The sequence below is a fragment of the Macrobrachium nipponense genome, chromosome 19 (assembly GCF_015104395.2).
Source record: "Macrobrachium nipponense isolate FS-2020 chromosome 19, ASM1510439v2, whole genome shotgun sequence".
NCBI lineage: Eukaryota > Metazoa > Arthropoda > Malacostraca > Decapoda > Palaemonidae > Macrobrachium > Macrobrachium nipponense.
In genome coordinates this window covers 56,743,374-56,764,178 of record NC_061088.1, presented here as the reverse complement: position 1 = coordinate 56,764,178, position 20,805 = coordinate 56,743,374, and the positions used below count along the sequence as shown (strand labels likewise).

The window sequence follows — 20,805 nt, the reverse complement described above, 5'->3', positions numbered from 1 at the left end:
TCACTGACTTGGAGGGCCGCCCACTTGGGAAAACTCGAGAACAAGCACCTGGCACAGCTCCGGTTCGAGGGACAGAGCCCTTAGAACTGGAGACAGGAGATCGAACCCAAGTCCGAACTCCTGGGGCTCCCGTGACACTAGACCCTGGGGACAGTGCCACAGTTCCCAGTCCCAAAGGAGCAGGCGATCTGAAGAGAGAGCCAAAAGCTTCCTCGGGGAGAGGAGCAGACCCTTAAAAGCCTTGAGATGAGACTTCTCAGGGGGCGGAGAAGCTACCTTCGTCTTCTTAAGCCATGAAGCCTTTGAAGATGGAGGTGAGGAGGCAGCAGAGGATGACGACAACAATGAAGTTCAAGACAACAACACCTTCCGAGACCTCTCTTCGCCAATTACTGCCGGAGAGCTGTCAGATTCCTCCCCACCCCACAGGGCACCAGACAACTCGGCAGGTCCTGGCACAGCAACAGGAATGGCTGGCAAGGTCACCTCTGCCACCACCAGGGGTGACAGAGGGGGAGCAGAAACAACAGGAACAGGCAGAGGTGCCACTCAAAATCCAGGAGATGACACTGAAGTCACGGGGGCTGGTAGATAGGGCTGGGCAAGAATCACTAATTTTGGACTCGACAAAATGGATTCTTGGAGAGGGTGGACTCGCAAAAATCGATTCTGGAGTCGACTACCAGGGTCCAGCTGCACCTTACAAAAACAAATAAGGGATGGGGGGTTTGGGGGAGGTCATGGAGGAAAGATATATTCTCCGGGTCACTTGGGGTGATGTCAATATAGCATTCATTCGGCCCTCGGGCGCTTCCTATGCCACTTAAGAGATAATTACAAGCAGGTGCTCTCTGTCCAACCAAACCAGACCATAAAGTTAAACTAAAATCAAGTGGTAGGGAGGAATTAAAACAGATTAATGTAGTACTGCCTATTTTCATATGGGAGAACATTGCTTTAGGCTATCTGCCTTATCTGGGCCATTTTAAACCTCTTAATCTATGCCCTTGCCCTATGGCTTTTAGTTTTAGCAGTTTGTCTCGAATCATATCACCTCTTCCCTGTATTTTGTTTTCATTATAAATGCTATACTTATTTCGTTATGATCAATTATTCTGCTATATGTTTCAAAAATTGTTTGTAAGTTTAATTTCAATTACAATTGTTTACTCTCATTTTTATTCACCTTGGAATTTTTCTTTCTTAATCTATTTCATTTTACACTCCCTTATTATGTATTATTTATTTACTCTCCTCTCTTTTACATATCCTCCTTCCTATAAACACAGAATGTCATTGATTGATCCCTAAGCGCGAGTGGTTAGCGAGCTGACCCCAGGTCGGTGATCTTGATGAAAGACTCATGAATTCATGATCACGTATGCCGAACAGCTGGCGAATAGGGAGCAGAGCAGAGTCGATTTTCTGTGGATGTGAATTGACTCCAGAATTGCTAAGCTAGACTCACCAAGATCGATTCCAGAGTCGATTTCTGCCCGCCACTACTGGTAGATGATGAGCTGACGGATGGGCACTCGTGTCCAACACCACAGTTGGATTCTCATTGGTTGGATGGCGTGCATAAACCAAGTGGGGACCAATAGGAAAGCTGTGCTGAGTCACTGTACATGTTGTGGAGGTGACTACAGCATGAGTTATTGCAATGCTGGCACTGTTCAAATGTGCCAGCAGTGCATTCACAGAAGGTGGTCTCAATAGGCCCAGCGAAGCCCAAGCCTGCTCCAAGCCTAACAACTCATCTGTGTTAGACAAAGTCAGGTTGATGGGAGGGGTACCTCCTCGCACCCCAAGGTTCCTGAAGGAGGACCTTCGGAGTGAGAGGAAACCCTCCAGAAGTGTGTTGCCATGGTCACCAGCAGACATCCCACCTTTCTCCCCTGACAAGTTGGAAGAGGAAGATGAAGCAGAGGCTTCCCCAAAAGGAGAAACCTACCCTGCACCCAAGGGAATTGCTGGCCTGGGGCAGGCTTTTGCAGTTGTGATTCGTGGGTTTGCATTTGCAACAAGTATTCAAACACACATTATACTTAGATGTTCACAAAGATAATCCACATTCAACATAGAAAAATCCCACCGGGATAGAAAGAAAACAGCAAACAGTCGGGCAGAGAGCAAAAAAACACATCTTTCTCTGACGATGACCCAAAGCAAATTATAATGTTTATGTCTGGTCAGGAGGGACTCTCAACTACCAAATAACCTTGTTTGAAAGATTTCAGCAGCAGTATCCAGTAATTACTATTGTAAAGGACTAAGGGTTTGGTTATTGTGTAGGAACAAATGAGCAAAATAGGGATGATTCTCGCTTTCATTCTGATATTTGAGTTTCTCAAAATGAAGTTTTTATGATAAAACAAAGTTTAATGTATACTTACCTGGCAGGTATATATAATTTAATTCCCACCCGCCTCCCCTCAGGGGACAGGGTTCAGAGAAAATCTGGCCCAATTGGGAACGGTTCCTAGCGCTAGCGCCACGGTAACGGGGTGGTGGTTGCCTGAACTACTAATAGGTTACTAGCGATTGCCGCGAGTTTTGAAAATTTCTGCCAGGTGGAACAGAGAATATAGCTATATATATACCTGCCAGGTAAGTATACATTAAACTTTGTTTTATCATAAAAACTTCATTTTAATGTATGACACTTACCTGGCAGGTATATATATAGCTGATTGACACATTTGGAGGTGGGTCAAGGACAGCAACATTCTTAGAGTATAAAAATATTATTAAAATATTATTAAAACTCCAGGTTCCTTACCTGCTAAGGTAGCTGACTTCATAGGTCCTGCCTCTAAGCCTGCTTAAACCTTAGTAGCTCTCAACAAGGAAGTGTCCTGTATGTTGAAGAAGCTAAGACTGGAACTGACAACTGGACGTGACCAATGTGTTGACAGATCCTTACAGCCCTCTTATGCCACGGCATTCAAGCTAGTAACAGATCATTTACCTGAACTACACACACACCATCACCAGATAATACTAACACGACTGAGAGAAGTACCGCACCCTTTCTCAGACGACCAATAAACACAAACACCATCACCTAATAAAATCAACTAGCTTACAAGAAGGTTATGGGGTAGTAACTCCTTTGCCCAATACTGTACCCGAGGACACGTATGGACCTAGCGTCTGACAATTATCGAAGGTTGTCTGAACGTCCCTCAGATAATGAGACGCAAATATTGAATTAGTTCTCCAATATGTTGATTCAATAATTTCCTTGAGGGCTAAATTCTTTTTAAAGCTAATGAAGTCGCCACTGCCCTGACTTCATGAGCCTTCACTTTCAAAATACCAAAGCTCTGCTCTTCACACAACATATGAGCCTCTTTAATTAATTCTCTCATGAAGAAGGCTAGAGCGTTCTTCGTCATGGGTCTAGTGGGGTCTTTAACTGAACACCACAGAGCATCAGACCTCCCTCTGATAACTCTTGTTCTTTCTATATAACATCTCAACGCTCTCACTGGGCAGAGAACTCTTTCTTGCTCGTTACCGACCAATTCAGCTAGACCCACAACTTCAAAGGATCTTGGCCAAGGATTAGCTGGATCCTCATTCTTGGCCAAGAAACCTTCTTGGAATGAACACACTGCATTGCCGTGTCTCCATCCCACCTTCTTCGATATGGCCTGAAGCTCACTAACTCTTTTAGCAGTTGCCAATGCTACTAAAAAGATAGTCTTCTTAGCAAGATCTCTCAGAGAGGATTCCTCTAACGGTTCGAATTTGCTAGAAGTTAAATACTTCAAGACCACATCCAGGTTCCACGCAGGTGGCCTGCCTTCTGATTGTTTCTTCGTCCCAAACGACCTAATCAGATCTCTCAGATCTAGGTTATTCGAGATGTCTAGACCCCTGTGTCTAAACACTGAGGTTAGCATACTCTTATAACCTTTGATTGTCGAAACTGACAAGTGTAAATCCTTCCTCAAGTAAAGAAGGAAATCTGCGATTTGGGTCACAGAGGTACTGGATGAAGACACTTTCCTGTTTTTACACCACTTCCGGAAATTGTCCCACTTCGACTGATACACCGTGATTGTGGATGTTCTTCTGGCTCTAGCCACTGCACTGGCCACCTCTCTAGAATATCCCCTCGCTCTGACCAGACGTTCGATAGTCTGAACGCAGTCAGACCCAGAGCGAGGGTATTCTTGTGAAACCTGTCGAAGTGGGGTTGTCTGAGTAAATCTACTCTTAGAGGAAGAGTCCTTGGCGTATCTACCGTCCATTCCAGTACCTCTGTGAACCAACTTTGGGCCGGCCAAAACGGGGCTATTAAGGTCATCCTCGTTCCTTTGCTCTCCCTGAACTTCTTCATCACTTTCCCAGCACCTTGAACGGAGGAAAAGCGTACAGATCTAAGTTTGACCAATCCATCAGGAATGCATCTACCGCCACTGCTTCCTGGTCTGGAATCGGAGAGCAATATGTTGGTAACCTCTTTGTTCTGGCTGTCGCAAACAGATCCACTACCGGACGGCCCCACAACTTCCACAGGCTCTGGCAAACATCCATGTGCAACGTCCACTCCGTCGAGAGAAGTTGCTCTCTCCTGCTCAACAGGTCCGCACCCACGTTCTTCTCTCCTTGTATAAACCTGGTGAGTATCACGACCTTTTCCTCTTCTGCCCAAAGCAGAATTTCTTTTGCCAGATTGTAAAGGGGAAAAGAATGAGTTCCCCCTTGCTTCCGAATATATGCCAGAGCCGTGGTGTTGTCCGAGTTGACCTGCACTGTCTTGTTTCGAATCAACTCTCTGAAGTGCTTCAAAGCCAAGAAAATTGCCAACAGTTCCTTCCTGTTTATGTGCCACTTTGTTTCGTCCTTGTTCCAAAGTCCCGACACCTCTTGAGGGCCTAATGTCGCTCCCCAACCCGCGTCCGACGCGTCGGAAAACAAGACGAGGTCTGGGTTCTTCTGCTGAAGCGACATCCCTCTTGCTAACCTGCCTGGAGTTAGCCACCACTTTAATTCCTCCTTTACTTCGGTCGGAATTAGAAACTGGAAGGAATCCGGTTGCGATTTTCTTGGCCATGAATCCTTCAGGAAAAACTGAAGAGGTCTCATGTGCAGTCTTCCTAAAGAAATGAACCTCTCTATGGAAGAGAGTGTGCCCAGTAGACTCATCCACTCTCTTGCAGAGCATCGGTCTTTCTTTAGAAAATCCTGCACCTTCTGACTGCATTGGGCTTGCCTTTCGGGGGACGGAAAAGCCCGAAAAGTCACTGCCGATATCTGAATCCCCAAATAAAATGACAATTTGTCGAAAATTGCATTTTTCCTAACTATACAAACCTGAGGTCCTTTAACAATAGGAAGTAGCTAGCGGCAGCTGGAACGGTCGTAAGCTTCGAACAAGGGGAGAACGGTAGTTAACTGCTTGTCCGATCGTCACTGGGAGGTAAACAAATCACTTTTGCTTTTGGCCCATGCAAAATACGCAGAGTGAGGGGTGGCATGAGGAGGGACTTTATGTTAAAGGACCTCAGGTTTGTATAGTTAGGAAAAATGCAATTTTCGACAAATTGTCATTTGTTCCGATACGTAATACAAACCCTCGGTCCTTTAACAATAGGAAGACTCACTTCTTGGTGGGAGGAATCTGAGTCTTTTTGATGAACAGACTGGTGTTCGTCCATCCCTGGAATGCCTCCCTGGTCGTAAGAGCGAGGGAGGGATCCAAGCCTCTGTCCGATTGATCGGGGTGTGCACCGCAGGATCAATGGTCAGACCTCTGGGCCGAGTACTAAGAGAGAGGCAAGCGTATCTCTTCGTACCAGCATTGTAAGAACTTTTTCCTTTACATGAGCAAATGTAAAGTAATGGGTTTGTCTCATGTTGGCATCCACTTCTCCCCTTGTTGTAGAAAGTGGTGGATATTTACTCCTATCTCTAGTTAAAGAGATAGGATGGAGCTCTGTTGAATAGCTTACCTGCATCTGACTCCTTCCCAGCAAGGTAACGACCGTATCCCTCTGCCCACAGGTAGAGGTAGAAAAAGATGGTGAAGAGAAGCCAGTCACTCTCTCATTCACGCATTCATTCTCCCAGTCATACCAGGAATCGATGCTGTTCTGCCTGCTCGGGTGCTGGGTAAGCTTACACAACGTGTTGAGCAGCCACCACAGGTCCCAAGGAAAAAGTATCCAAGGACTTGTGGGCAATATCCCGAAGGTAGAAGGACGTGAAGGTGGTCTGGTTGGCCCAGACACCTGCCTTCAGGACCTGCGCCACGGAGAAGTTCTTACGGAACGCTAAGGAGGGTCCGATACCTCTTGACTTCGTGGGCTCTCGGACGGAGCGTACGGATGTCGTCGCTACCATCAGCTTCGTACGCTCTCCTGATCACCTCACGCAGCCAGAAAGAAAGCGTGTTCTTGGAGACTTCTTTCTTGGTGACCCCAGTGCTAACGAAGAGGCGTCGACACTCAGGCCTGAGATGTCGAGTTCTCTTCAGATAGCGCCGTAGCGCCCTCACAGGACAAAGCAGCATCTCATCCGCATCGTTATCGGTGAAGTCCAGGAGGGAGGGGATCGTGAAAGACTCGAACCTGTCGTCAGGGATCGACGGATTCTGGGTCTTAGCTACGAAGTTCGGGACGAAATCGAGCGTCACAGATCCCCAGCCTCTGGTATGTTTAACATCATAAGAAAGGCCATGTAGTTCCCCTACTCTCTTCGCCGATGCCAGGGCCAGCAAGAAGAGGGTCTTGAGGGTCAGATCCCTGTCTGACGACTCTCGGAGTGGCTCGAAGGGTCTTCGAGTCAAACTCCTAAGTACGAGAGTCACATCCCACGCAGGGGGCCTGAGTTCCCTGGGTGGGCAAGACCTTTCGAAGCTCCTCATTAGCAAGGATATCTCGAACGAATTCGAGATGTCCAGTCCCCTCAGTTTTAGGACGAGAGCCAGGGCGGCTCTATATCCCTTAACTGTGGGTACTGAGAGGAGCTTCTCTCGGCGAAGAAACACGAGGAAATCCGCTACCTGCTGAAGAGTGGGTCTGAGAGGAGACAGACCCTGTCTACGACACCAACCACAGAAGACGGCCCACTTCCCCTGGTACACAGCTGCAGAGGACTGTCTGACGTGTCCAGCCATCTCTGTTGCTGCGCTACGAGAAAAGCCTCTCGTTCGCAAGAGATGGTGGATAACAGCCAGCCGTGAAGTTGAAGGGACTGGACTGCGTGGTGGTACCGTTCTACGTGTGGCTGGGCTAGGAGGTTGTGCCAGGTGGGTAGTTCTCTCGGTGCGTCCGCAAGAAGAGCCAGCAGGTCCGGATACCAAACGGCTTGAGGTCGTTTGGGAGCCACCAGGATCATTCTGAGATTGGGAGTGACCAGCGCTCGACTGATCACTTTCCGAATCAGACAGAAGGGAGGAAAGGCGTAAGCGAAGAGGTTGTCCCAGGGGTGTTGGAGAGCGTCCTCTGCAGCTGCCCATGGGTCCGCACAGCTGAAAAGAAAACCTGAAGTTTTCTGTTGTGCCGGGTGGCGAACAGGTCTACGACCGGTCGCCCCCACAGGTTGAAGAGCCTTTCCGCCACATCTTGGTGTAGAGACCATTCGGTCCTTATCACCTGATCCCGACGCTGAGCTTGTCTGCTACTACATTCCTCTTGCCTGGAATGTAGCGTGCTGACAGCTCTATCGAGTGAGCCGTGGCCCACTCGTGCACCTGCACTGTCAACTGATGGAGCGGAAGAGACACTAGCCCCCCCTGCTTGTTGACATATGCCACTACTGTGGTGTTGTCGCACATCAACACCACTGAGTGTCCCACCAAGCGGTCCCGAAACTCTTGGAGAGCGTTGAACGCCGCCTTGAGTTCCAGGACATTGATGTGAAGGTGCTTTTCGTGATGGTCCCACACACCTGCAGTCAGCAACTCCTCCAGGTGTGCGCCCCATCCCTCGGTCGATGCGTCTGAGAACAGAAGCATCTCCGGGGGGGGAGTGCGTATAGGCACTCCTCTTAAGAGGTTCTTGTCGTCGAGCCACCAGGCTAGGTCCTGCCTCACCTTGTCCGTGATAGCCACGGGAAAGTAAGGAGGATCCCTGGCCTGGGACCAACTCTCCCTTAGCCTCCACTGGAGAGACCGTAGGTGAAGACGCCCGTGAGGGACTAACTTCTCGAGTGACGACAGATGGCCGATCACGACTTGCCATTGCTGTGCTGCCTGTTCCTGCCGCGACAGGAACCGGCCGGCTGCCTCCCTGAATTTGCTGATACGCAAGTCTGCGGGAAAGACTTGCCCTGCTACCGTATCTATCAGCATACCCAGGTACTTCATCTTCTGCTTGGGTTCGAGATCGGACTTCTCGTAGTTTATCACGATCCCCAGATCGCGACAAAACTTGAGGAGTCGATCTCTGTCCTGTAGCAACTGCGAGCGGGAGCTCGCCAGGACCAGCCAATCGTCGAGATACCTCAGAAGACGTATCCCGTTCGAATGGGCCCAAGCCGACACCAGAGTGAACACTCGCGTGAACACCTGTGGGGCGGTTGAGAGACCGAAACAAAGTGCCCTGAATTGGTACACCGTCCCGTCGAAGATGAAGCGGAGGTACTTTCTGGAGGACTGATGGATGGGTATTTGAAAATACGCGTCCTTCAGGTCCACTGAAAGCATGAAATCGTTCCCCCTGATCGAGTCGAGCACTGAGCGTGCCGACTCCATCGTGAACCGCGTCGTGCGAACGAAGCGGTTCAGGGGAGAGAGGTCTATCACCGGGCGCCAGCCCCCCGATGCCTTCTCCACTAGGAAGAGGCGGCTGTAAAAGCCCGGTGACTGGTCCTCCACGATTTCTACAGCTCGTTTCGCCAGCATGGTCTTGATCTCCTGTCGAAGAGCGTTGTCCTTTGCTGATCCCCGGACATAGGTCTGTAGATGGACCGGTTTGGAGATGAGGGGGGGCCGAGACTCGAAGGGTAGTAGATATCCCTCCCGAAGGACGTCTACTATCCAGTTCTCGGCGCCGTAGCGCTGCCAAGTCGCCCAATGGCTCGCCAGGCACCCCCCCACTTCCGGCAGCAGGTGAGGGGGAACGCCGTCCCTAGCGTTTCCCTCCTCGTTTCGACTTCTTTCCAGCACCCTCCCTCGGGGAAAGGAGGGCTGGGAGGAGGGCTGGTTGCGGCCTCCTCTCGCAGAAGTCGAAACAACTGGAGTCTTCACACGGGGTTTGGACGGTGCAACCGTCTTCGCCGCCGTGGAAGCGCTAGCCAAGCTCTTTGGTTTGGCCGCAGTTACTCGAGATTGCCCAGAAAACCTTCGAGACTGCCTGGTGGACTAAGCGGTCACTCTCGTCAGTGCGCCGCCGTTCCACCGCAGCGTCCACCATCTCTCCAGGAAAGAGAGCTGGGGAACTCCTAAGAGGTCCATTTCGTAGCCCGAGTGCCGCCTCACGCCCAGCCCCCTTGGTCACTCGGGTAAGGACTGCGTCCCTACGTCGAAGAACCAAGTTGGCCCACAGGTTAGCAGTCTGATGGGCGAGGTAAGAGATTGCTCTTCCTCCAGACTGGCACAGTCTCCTAAAAGAAGCGTCGTCTTCGAGAGCAGAACTCCCGGAGCCGGCCGCTACTTTGGATATTGTGAGGGACCACAAATCCAACCAGGAAACTGCCTGGAATGCTGCCATAGCGGTAGATTCCAGGGCAAGTGCCTCCTGCTGCGAGAACCATAGGTTCTCCGACAGGAGCTGCTGCAGGGACACACCTGGAGTCAGCCTCGCTAACTCCGGGTTAACCTGTTTCGGCAGTATCGGGTCTTCCGATGGCACGTAGAATCGCCTCTGCCGCTGTAGAGGAGGAGGAAGCAGCTTAGAGGACCGTCCGGATTTTAGCGAGTCCTCCCGTCCTGAGACGAGATTCTCCACCTGATCCAGGACTGAGTCCGCAAGCTCTGATCGTGGCAACCCCATCGTCATTTTGGGCTCCCTCTTGGGACCCCAAAATGACTCGAGCCGGGACGTGGGCTCTGCTGGTGGTAGCGGCGATCCTTCCGCGAGGTCATTATGCAGACGCATCAGCTTAATGACCTCTGCGAAGTTCCTCTGTATCTCGGGCGTCACAGCGTCTTGTGGAGTAGGACCGTCCAGTCCCTCCAGCAAGAGCATATCCCTCGATACTCCTCCTTCAGAAGGAGGAACAGCGACAGACCCCTGACGGTCGCCTCCAACTACTTGCGCGTACGTCCTGGTCGGTCCTAAGACCGTGCCTGAGCCGTACGGCGTCATAGCCGGGTCACGAGCGGCGCACCTCTCGTGATCGCTCCTTGGTACCTCGCTCCTCCCGGTATAGCCCGAGGAGGTTGAAGGTACGGGAGAGGCAGACCTGACGCTCCCCCCTCGCTCGCTGGCAGGACCAGCGTGCGTGGAGGGCTGCTGCTGATCGTCAACCCGCGGTGACGGTCGAGCAGTAGGCCTAGCGTCGCCGCTCGCGCGGTGGGCCGATTGGCTCGGCTGAGAACGTCGAGACCGATCTCTAGCGTCAGGCGAGCTGCCGCTGGTCACCCGTCTCCGCCCGGTCCCATCGGGAGCGCGGACGGGTGACCACTGCTAGGCCTCCCTTTCGCGTCGAGACCGGCCAGCGTCCTCTCGGCGCGTCAAAACCGCTGGTACCAGCCGTGGCTGGTACCGGCGGCCGTGGGGACTCCTTCCTCGCCTCAACCCGTGGCCGGTCAGCGACCGTCACGTCAGCCCGAGCAGCCAGTTGGTCGCTGCGAGAGCGTCCACTGGCCTGGCGAGAGTCGTGTGCACGACTCTCGCCAGTCTTCTGCTCCGCGCCGCTGTCTTGACGGCGAGCGAGCTCGGACGTCAAAACTTTGGCTGGACGGTCCTCTTTGGAAGAGCGTCCACTCGGTGCTTCTCGCGAACGAGAAGCGGCCGAGACGGAACCTGGTTTAGCGGCAGAACCGCTAGCACCAGGTGAGGACGCACCAGCCGAGGCTGATGCACCTCTGGTCCCCGTCGACTTCTTCTTTGCAGAAGAAGCGACGGGCCCTGTACCCGAAGGAACAGGAGGACCAGCAGAAGAGCTCCCCAACTCGCCTGAGCGAGCCGGGCCCTTAGAAGATCCCGAAGGAGTCTTCTTAGGGGGGGAGGAGGCAGCCTTCTTCTTCTTCGGCTGTTTTAGCCTTAGAAGTCGAAGGGGAAGGAGAGGCAGCAGACGACGAAGAAGAAGACGATGAAGACGACGACGACACCTTCTTCCTCTTCCTCTTCTTCTTCGCCAGGCTCCGCAGGACAGACGTCAGGTCTTCCATCCAGGAGGGAGCCGGGGCAGTTGCCGAAGCAACAGGGCCCGACTGCACCTGTCCGGAAAGACCTGAGACTGTTACATCAACACCAGCAGCAGGAACAACAGGAACAGGTGCAGGAACGGCAGGAACATCTGAAATGGAATGTGCAGGCCTATCTGAAAAGGAAAGAGTAGCTGGAACGGCAACAGGTACGGCAGGCACGGCCGGTACCACGGGAGAGCCAGGCGTCCTGTCGACAGTCACCGTCATCCGTGGCACTGGCGGCAGGTCCAGGGGGGTACTCTTAGGGCAGCGGAAGTCCGGGGTCGGCAAAGGAAAAAATCCAGGTGGTGGTGGCATCGTCCTCTTTGGAACGGCGGCAATGGTTTTTTGTACTGCCACCGTGGGTGTCACCGACATTATATGGGGCGTATATACCAGATGTGGTGGCATCTCATACGCTGGTGTCGTTAATGTGGTAGTAGTGGTGGTCACCGCACCATGAGTGACCACCGCCGACCCCGCCAACCGCTGAAGCAACCCCTGGATGCTGGGCACTCCCTGCAGTCCCAGCGACTCCCACACCTGTCCCAAGTCGTCCTTCGCTGATGGCACACCTGCGGAAGCAACAGTCGGGTTAATTGGAGGGGCTTCCCCGCGCCTGGGGGGCGAAACACCCCCCCCAGAGCGGACGGAAGATCCCGAGTACAGCTGTACGTCCGGGTAGCGGGCGCCCTCCTCCACACTCGACGGATCGAGAGAGGAAAAGGACTCCGCTACCCCCCCCGCAGGGGAAGGCGCGAAACGTGGGGGGCTGGCCGGGAGGCAGGAAAGAGGACGAAGTGTCCGTCACCAAAGGAGTCACTGGACTTTCCGATGACTTCTTGGCGGCCTAAGTCTCTTCCTGCCCTCGTACAGCACCCACTGCGCCTCGGACCAATTCATACAAACCACACATGGTTCGTTGCGGGAGCACTCTCGCCCCCGACAACGAGTACAAACCTCGTGGGGGTCCACCTCAACGAATGACCTGAACCCTCCACATTTACGCCCCTCCAGCCCGGGACACACTCTACGGGCGACTGGAGGGCGCGGTGATATTTCCATTTCTTCCAATTCACTCATTGCAAGAATAATAGAATTGAGAAAAGTACTTACAATCACTCCTGATATACAGAAAGAGAAACAAATACTCAAAGTTGAAGCAAACGACAAAGCGGGCAGAGCGATGGCGAACACGTCCTTCCCACACACGGCCGAAAGCAAAAGTGATTTGTTTACCTCCCAGTCGCGCGGCGCGCGACGATCGGACAAGCAGTTAACTACCGTTCTCCCCTTGTTCGAAGCTTACGACCGTTCCAGCTGCCGCTAGCTACTTCCTATTGTTAAAGGACCGAGGGTTTGTATTACGTATCGGAACAACTATCTGTTGTTGGGGCTCCAAATGGGACTTTCCCATATTCACTACCAGACCTAGGTCTTTTGCTAAGTCCAATGTTTGACTCACGTCCTCCAGACATTGACTTCTCGACTGGGATCTTATCAACCAGTCGTCCAGATACAAAGACACTCTGATCCCTCTTAAATGTAGCCATCTCGCCACATTGGACATCATCCTCGTGAATACTTGAGGGGCTGTGCAAAGGCCGAAGCATAGGGCCTTGAACTGAAAGACCCTGTCCTGAATCACAAACCTTAGATACTTCCTGCTTCCTGGATGAATCGGAATATGAAAGTATGCGTCTTGTAAGTCCAGAGTCGCCATCCAGTCCCCTGGACGTACCGCTGCCAGTACTGAATCGTTCGTCTCCATAGTGAACTTGGTCTTTTCTACGAAAAGATTCAGTTGACTTACGTCCAGCACTGGCCTCCAACCTCCCGAGGACTTTGCAACCAGGAACAGAAAACGGTTGTAAAATCCCGGAGATTTCGTGATCTAGAACAGGTTCTATTGCTCCTTTCTCTAGCATGGAAGCTACTTGCTCCCACAGAGACGCTTTCTTCTCTAAATCGTTGTAATTTGCCCCGAGGGCTCTCGGAGATGTTGCGAGAGGAGGTCTTTTCACGAAAGGAATCTTGTATCCTTCCCGAGCTAACGGGTTGACAGCCCAGGGATCTTGCCTTTGTCATTTATTTGTTGCCAAACTTCCCAAAAACATTGAAGTCTGGCTCCCACTGTCGTCTGGAGGACCGAGTTCTCATTCTTTAGAGGGAGTCTTGGCTCCTCTTTTCGCGGGTACTCTCTTACCCCTAAAGGCGGGTCGAGCGAATGTTCTTCCTCGAAAGGGCTGTTGCGACGGTCTAGTCTCCTTTGGCGTCTTCTTCACCAACTTGGTTGGTAAGAACTTCTTAACCGAAGACGAAAGAAGATCTTGAGTGGCTTTCTGCGAAAGGGATAGAGCTATATCCCTAATCACCTCTGAAGAACAGCTGTTTCGAAGGGGAGAGAACAGTAACTCCGATTTTTGAGAGTTAGAAACTCCTTTTGAGGCGAACGAACACAACAGCGATCTCTTCTTAAGCACTCCTGCTGTGAATAACGAAGCCAGCTCATTCGTTCCGTCTCTAAGAGCCTTATCCATGCAGGACATAATGCTCTTAGCTGTTTCTAAGTCCTGCGAATCCTCTTCTCCTATGGAATTCGCTAGCGCTCCCAAAGACCAATCTAAGAAATTAAAGACTTCGAAAGTCCTAAAAATCCCTTTAAATAGATGGTCAAATTCCAAACGCGTCCACCAGACCTTGGCCGACTGTAACGCCTGTCCTGCGTGAGCTGTCCCACTATACTGGAAGAAAGTCCCCCTGGGAGGAGGCAGGTACTCCCAGGCCTAGACTTTCTCCAGTACGTACCATACTCCTGATTTAGAAGCTAACTTAGCTGGAGGAAAAACAAACGAGTATTTTCCCGCTTCTTTCTTGTCCTTCATCCAGTCATTCGCCGAAATTGACATCGTCATTTTCAGGAAGGAGGACTTCTTTGGAGTCCTAGTCTTGGAAAACTGTGATAAGGGGGATAACGGAGCTGTCGGTTTAAACTCCCCCTCAAAAACAGCAATAAGACGTGAAGTCAGAACCTTATAATCTGAAGAAGGTTCTGTATTCTTTTCTTCAATTACTTCCAACTCTTCTTCTGCTGAAGAAATATCTTGCAAGTCGTCGTCGTATTGACGCTTCGTTGACGGACTAGCGTCCTGCCGCCTGCGTCCTGCGGCTAGCGAGGCATCGGCGTCCTGCCGCCTCTCGATGTCTTGCCGCCTGCGTCCTGCGGCTACCGATGCGTCTGCGTCCTGCCGCCTCTCGATGTCCTGCCGCCTGCGTCCTGCGTCCATCTTAGAAACGCCTGCTTCCTGTCGCCTGCGTCCTGCGTCCACCATTGGTCCCGCGTCCTGCCGTTTGCGTCCTGCTTCTTCGGAAACTACCTTCCTCCTAGTGCCAGTTCGCCCTGCGTCCTCGGCGAATGCGTCCTTGTCTTCCCTTTTAGAAGACTTAATGGGAAGGAAATCGTCCTTACGCCTCGAAGATGGTTGTTCAGTAGCATCCCAAGACTTCACCAGCACTGCCAACTTGGACTGCATTTCCCGTAAGAAATGCTTCGTACTATCCTCCTGCATGGTAGACGACGAAGGATGAGGATTACGAGCTGGACTGCGACCTAAAGGAGAGCGATCCTGTACTCTACCCGACGGAGAAATACGAGGGGAGGATACATAAGAAGATGGAGGCGAATCTCCCATGGAAATACCATGCCGAGACGGACGTATATCACCAGTGCGTCCTGCGTCCTCTCTAGTACGAAAAATCCTTTTTCTCTTGATCGGCACTGCGTCCCCGTCTTCCGAGGATGACAACACCTCAGGACTACTCCAAGCCTCACTGTCTTGCGCCTGTCTCTCGAGAGCCGTTGACGTCCTGAACGTCCTCTTGAGTGGGCGAGACACCACTGCATACCTACGTTCTCGCTCGGAAGTCGAACCTTCCGAGGACGCACACTTCCCAGTTACGCCTTTTCTGCGGCGAACTGCAACAGCCTGGGAACTTGCAACAGGACTGTTCGAAGGGACGCCTGACCGTGGCAAAACCTCTCTCGCCTCCCTTCGACTGTCGACATGCCTTCTCCCTTGGGTCTGGGAGCTTGACAGAAGTCTAGGTCTAGGAGCACGAGAGAGACGATCAGACGCCCCCTCCACTACACTTTCACTGACATCGAAAGCACTAACTTTGTCTGTAAGTCGCTGTATCTGGTCGCCCATGGACGCAAGGGCAGCGAACACTTTCACAATATTTGTATCGTTCGTCTCCTCCGATACAGCAGCGGGCGCAGGAGATACCTGGGGAGAAGGAACTACCAATTCTACATTAGAAGGAGCTGGAGAGGAAATACAATCACTCCTTTTACTCGAAGAATTTGACTTCTCACTACGAGAAACAGATCTCCTTACACGATCTTTCTCAAGTCTCTCAATATATTTCATAAAGACCTTCCATTCCTTCTCTGATAAATTCTCACATTCAATGCATCTATTCTCCCAAGTACACACATTCTCCCTACATTTCTTACAAACGGTATGAGGGTCGACCGAAGCTTTCGGCAGTCTTACCTTACACCCCTCTTTTACACACACTCTAAACATACTTCCAGAGTCAGACATCTTAAAGAACAATCCAAAGCGAATGCCAAGCTAACGTTTCCGAGTACAATACCAAAATCCAAGATCAGTCCGCAACGAGAATGAAAATTCTAGCAGGGAACCACCAACAATGTTGCCGGTTCGGCTGGCAGAGAAAATCTGGCCCAATTGGGAACGGTTCCTAGCGCTAGCGCCACGGTAACGGGGTGGTGGTTGCCTGAACTACTAATAGGTTACTAGCGATTGCCGCGAGTTTCGAAAATTTCTGCCAGGTGGAACAGAGAATATAGCTATATATATACCTGCCAGGTAAGTGTCATACATTAAATTATGAAATGTGCTACTAGCTAAGTTTAATTTCCCCATTTTAGTATCTGAGAAAAATCCTAGATGCTTTTGTTATATTTACTCGGACAAAAAAAAAAAAAAAAAAAAAAAAAAAAAAAAAAAAAAAAAAAAAAAAAAAAAAAAAAAAAAAAAAAAAAAAAAAAAAAAAAAAAAGACGACGACATCAATTTAACAATCTATTTTATCTCTGTGAAATTTTGATATATGTCAAAATGTAAAAAAATCTCGTTTGAATATAATGGACTATCCTTTGATGAAGAGTTTAATCCTACTTAATTTCAGAACAATTTATCGAATAACAACTCGTGACCTGAATTATGCAATCAGAGATGTGGCAAGACAAATGGCCATATTTCCCTTCATTATGACTGAAGACTAAAAACAATACTTATTACAAACTGTGTACTAGGTATATTAATCACAAACAGCTTACTTTATGCCATTCTGTTCAATCTAGTTTTCCAGCAACTTCCTTGTTTTTCATCACATTTTCCATAAGAACCATAAGTTAGGCATACCTATAAATCAGTGGCAATAAACAGCTTCAACCCCCATCCTAAAGTAGCTAAAGTACAGTAGCCTAAGCTAACTGGAATTTGACCAAGCAAGCTAAGGTAAGTTTTCCTACTTGGGCTAGTTATAGTGTACAATTCACTGTTATTTCTGGTTTGGTTAAAGTACAGCCTAATTCTTCTCAGTCGCTGACTAGAATATTTACAGTATCGCCTTTTGTTTATTATGATATTTACCATCTCTTGTTTATGCCTTTTATGTTCATCCCCCTTTTCCCAGAAGGGTATGAACATAAAAGCTAGACAGATATGGTACTTAGTAACCTGCAGTTTTATTTCTGTTTATAGCCTCGTATGATAACCTACACAAAATCAAAACCAATTTTAAAATTACTCATAAAGTACCCCAGTAACATTATTGGTACTATTATTTCACTTGAATAAAAGTACTTGATTGTAGTCTTCATGGTATGTTCTCAACTCTCTTTAATATGCTTAATGAGTCATAGTGAAAGAGGTTTTCTTTATGTTAGGTCTCTTACTTGACTTTTTCTACAGTATTTTGGTTGTTTATCAAGAATTTACCATTATTTTTTGGAGGGTGACAGCAACTAACCTTTAATTAAACTCAGAACTCATCATTTTGTATGCTAGCCATCCTGGAATGCTATCGCGCATGTACAGTATTATAAGGGAGCTTATGCACAGTGTTAAAGGGGAGTTTTTGGGTAAAAAGAGGCGTTTCCTTTACTGGGGAGTCCAGGTGTCTGTCACCCATCTGAGTAACACAGCCTGCTAGGTTAGGTCAGGTTAAAGTATGTTAGGTTAGTCTAGTTCCTTCTTGAACATATGGCTACCTAATGACTTTCACATGCATAGAATCATTTCATAACAACATGGCAGTCCAGTTTGTTTGTTTATTTGTATGGTATTTTTATGTTGCACGGAACCAGTGGTTATTCAGCAACGGGACCAACGGCTTAACATGACTTCCGAACCATGTCGAGACTGAGCTACTATCACCAGAAATATATACACATCTCTCACACCTCAATGGAATGCCCCAGAATCAAATTCACAGCCACTGAGGTGGCAGGCCAAGAACATACCAATCACGCCAGTCTTTCTAACGGTAATTTCCCCCACCCAAAAACCAGCCTTCCCAAAGGGTCCCCAACCATGTCGGGTACAAATATCTATAGCCTATGAGGTTAATAAAAATTGACCGCCAATAAACCCACCCACCTCCTTCACCAGCAACACTAAAAGTAAAGGAAAAATAAAATTCCAAGGTAGGAATTATCATAATCCATGAGGAGTTAGCCTATAGTTTTACCCAACTTGATAATAGTCTTTTCATGAGGTGCTCTTATGTCTTCTTGATGTGGTAATTCAAAAAATCATACTAAAATCTATTGCAAATAAATATTTAGGTTACTGACATAGGTATATTTAACATGTTAGGTAGCTCCATACCTATTCTACCATTTAGGCTATTCCTGAAGGGTGCACCTGTGTTGGTATCAAATTACAATTTTACCTCCAGTTTAGCCATGTTCATCCCTATGCTATGGGGTGGACCTGGCAAAACCCAAAACCCACCACTCAAGTCAGTGTGGCTGAACAGAAAATGTTGTCAAGTCATCTTAGCCTCGACCTCCTGACTTGGCTTAGGCTAGGTGGGCCTCTCGTTACAACCACTAAGACGGTGTCCAGGAAGCAAGTTGACATGACTACCTACCTAGTAGTAGCTAGTACTACTAGGTAGGTACCTACTCCTCTAAAGGGGTGAGTTACCTGTGTACCGATTAGGATTAGAATTTGCCTACAGCTACCTACCTAGTAGTACCTATAGTAGCTAACTACCTAACGACACTCCTTTCTTTCTGGAAAGGCTACTTGAGAAAGCCATCACATCTGGGGGCCTTTTCGGTATTTCTACAGAAGCAGTCCGCACGGACTGCAAGGATTGTAACCGTGGATACGACATCCACTAGGGATTGGGGCTTCCAATGTATTTCGCCGTGTTTAGCCTAGTACTGGCTCCCGGGGGTTAATTACAGTCGTCCGAATATTACTAAGAATTCTTGTCCAGTAGGTAAAATTGCATAAAAAAACCACAACTGCCATAGTCTAGGCCGCAGCGGATAAGTACCCTAGATCTACCGCCTTTTCTACCCAACGATGTAGCCTAGGGTACCTACTAGTACTTTGATTCAATGGGCAGTTGACTCGCTAGGCCAACTAGCCTACCTAGGTAGTAGGTACTAGCTAGGTACCTACTAGGTACGTAGGTAATATTCAATCAACGCAACTACCAAGGGCCTGACTACTACCTACCTTTACCTACTAGCTACCTACTGGCTACGCAAATTCCAAACTGCTAGCCTAGGTACGAACACAGGCAACTGCTTTCCCAAAGAGAGCGCTATCGCCTAGCCTAGCTATGGGCCGACTCGACGTTTTCGGAAAACAAGACACGGGAGGATACCTAGAAGTAGGTAGTGGGTAGCAGGTAGGAAGGTAGCCATAGTGTATTGGGCAGCAGAAGGTTTGTAGTAGCTACCTAGGTAGGTAGTCTGAGCTGAATGACGTTTCCCGTTATGGAGACGATGATGAAACTTCTGTTTACATATATATTCCACATTAAAAATTCTGAAGTGATAAAACTGTGACACAACCTTCTCTTATCTACTTTCACTCGGAATAAAACTCATGACCAACTCCAGAGTAGGTCGTCATTCACGAAACCGTCACTAGACTTAAATCCGTTCGCATACCATCACCAGCTATGAAGTCCACAGAAGTAGGTCTTGTTTTGCCAGCTGAATTTAAAGTGCATTTCAGAATTGGAAAAAATCTGAACTGAAAGTTTTCTGTCATGAATTAGGTTACCTTTTTTATTCCAATTAAAAATATAAATATTGGTTCAATCTTCATATAAATTTTATCTACATTACTTTATATTAAATATTTTTAAGAAATGCAATTCAATCGTAATGACGTCATAAGGCGGCCAACACTAACTATAAATACCTCCATGAAAAAAACCCACACTTATGAAACAGGAAACTGTTGTAAGGGTAACTTGAGAGATAAATTAAATCTGAAATTAAATTCAGCATTTTAAAATCGGCCATCTTTATTTTGAACGTGAATATGCAAAAGAAGCGCGTTTTTCTAAACAGAAGCTATCAGTCTAGAAAAATATAAAATACGAATAACTGCAAATAAACTAAAATAAATGTATGATTCAGTACTCTGGTTCCCTCTAAAAGCGTACCAAACAACTCCACGGTATAGTCTAAATTTTTATTCAGAACTGAAACGCCCACTCACACTTTTCATTTAACTTCTAACCCAGTCTCGTGCATTCCTTTCTGTCCTCACCTTGTTCAGCCTTCCGACCAACAACAACAATAAATTTTTCCCCCATCTCCCCCCACCTTCTAACGCTTCTTTCCACTTGACTTGCCCATCTTAAATAATTCTATTCTGTCCTTTCACAAGCAACACTTTTTTCAGCATTCCAACACAACTCGAATCCAACCCCCCACCCCCCCACCGCTCCTGCCCCCTCCCCCTTTCAAATCTTCCGTAAGCCACACATAATATGCACAGTCTTCACCTCAACCCTTGCTCTGTCATTTGCAGTCGACACCCACAATTCCCTCTCAGAAATGAGAGTTGGCTCGGTGATTCCTTAATACATTCTTACACACAACTCGTGCCTATTCTGTAGCATTTTTTCTCTGATTCCACCAAAATATGATCACCCAATAAAATGGACTGGTCTATTAATTCTCATCAGACGGCAGACGCCACGTGAGCTATCAAGCTCGTAAGTCGTCCTGCCTCAGAAATTCCTTCCATATCCGTCGATGTCAGTTAATGTTCCACTTCAAGCTGCTGTAGGCAGAGGACTTCCTCCTCTTTTTCGCACTGCTGCGTCTAGGTTTTCCTTCCATCTTTTCCTTGGTCTTCTCCCATCTGGCACCCACTCGAAAACTTATGAGTAACTAGTACCCTTCTCCAATCATCTTATGTG

The 20,805-nt window shown here is 48.8% G+C and overlaps 1 protein-coding gene across 11 annotated transcripts in view; it reads right to left on the bottom strand.

Moving 5' to 3' along the window:
- The window catches only part of LOC135217291 (atlastin-like), a 473,758-nt gene extending 454,163 nt beyond the window's left edge, over positions 1 to 19,595 (bottom strand). For 2 of the 11 annotated variants that reach the window (XM_064253100.1, XM_064253134.1), the window contains exon 1: positions 19,439 to 19,576. The gene's annotated coding sequence lies outside the window, so the exon portion shown is untranslated. The other 9 variants (XM_064253054.1, XM_064253126.1, XM_064253090.1 and 6 more) reach the window with 8 other exon arrangements.
- Between the last annotated feature and the right edge of the window lie 1,210 nt (positions 19,596 to 20,805).